Consider the following 1,161-nt stretch of genomic DNA (forward strand, 5'->3'; position numbering starts at 1 on the left):
CTCACGATTCATCAATAAAATAGGAAACAAGAACAGCAAGACAGGCACTGTGGCTCATACTTGTAATACTAGCACTCTAGGAGGCTGAGGCTCGAGGATCCCTTGAGCTAGGGAGTTCAAGACTAGCCTGAGCAAGAGCAAGTCCTCATCTCTGGTAGAAACAGAAAATCTTAGCCAGGCATCATGATGGGCATCTGTAGTCTCAGCTACTTGGGAGACTGCGCTAGAAGAACAGCTTGAGCCCAGGAGTTTGACGTTGCTGGGCAATAGAGTGAGACTCAAAAAAAAAAAAAGAAAAGAAAAGAAAACAGCAACACAAACAACACACACGACGAAGTACACAGGGATACAGGACAGGGATCACTAATGTCCACCAATTACCCTGCTCTCTCCTTCCTTCTAGTCAAACAGTTGTGTACGGAGGCAGATGGCCTGACGAGCCATCAAAAATGTTTTCTCTTTCTTTAAAACATCTCCCACTCTTTTTGGAAACTGAGACTTGCATCCCTGCCTTTGTCCAGTCTGGAGGGGCAAGGGAATGTATTTTGTTCTTTGTGCTACAGAAGGTGGACCAGGTGGGCCTCCCAGGTCAGCCAAGGTCACAGCTTGACTTTGTCTTTGGTGAGAGGGACAATTAGAATCATTAACTGTAGTTAAATGAAAATAGTCTAGAACTAAGGGCCTTCACTTTTAAAGCTCTGTGTTTCTTCTTATGTACAGGAAACTGGGTTCTTTCATAGGAGAGTCTCCCATTTTCCCTCCTTGGCCAGCAAAGTAACAAACTTCTCTTTTCTTTTTCTCAACTGCTTGTCCCTGCATTTTTGATCAGCCTTGGGGACAAGTGCTGAGCTTTCAGTAATAACTGTACTGCATTTTCCAGCTCCCTCTGCATGTAGGTGTGGTCACATGACTGAGTCCTATGTGGATGGAGTTGATGGGCACCAGTGTTCAGTATGGCCCATGAAATTTCTCATAATTAGTCCATATATCATTATTTGCTAGCTGAATAGCAAGGAATAGGGAGTGAAGGAGAAACTAAGTTGACATGTTATTTTTATGTTCTGTAACCTGAATTCTACAAAATTCTTGGTGGGAGATGACTAGGGTGGAAGCAGTAATCATCAGAACATAATCATCAAAACAGAAAAACTATGACTTCAG

This window comes from Nycticebus coucang, chromosome 11 (genome assembly GCF_027406575.1).
Source record: "Nycticebus coucang isolate mNycCou1 chromosome 11, mNycCou1.pri, whole genome shotgun sequence".
In the NCBI taxonomy this organism is placed as follows: Eukaryota; Metazoa; Chordata; class Mammalia; order Primates; family Lorisidae; genus Nycticebus; species Nycticebus coucang.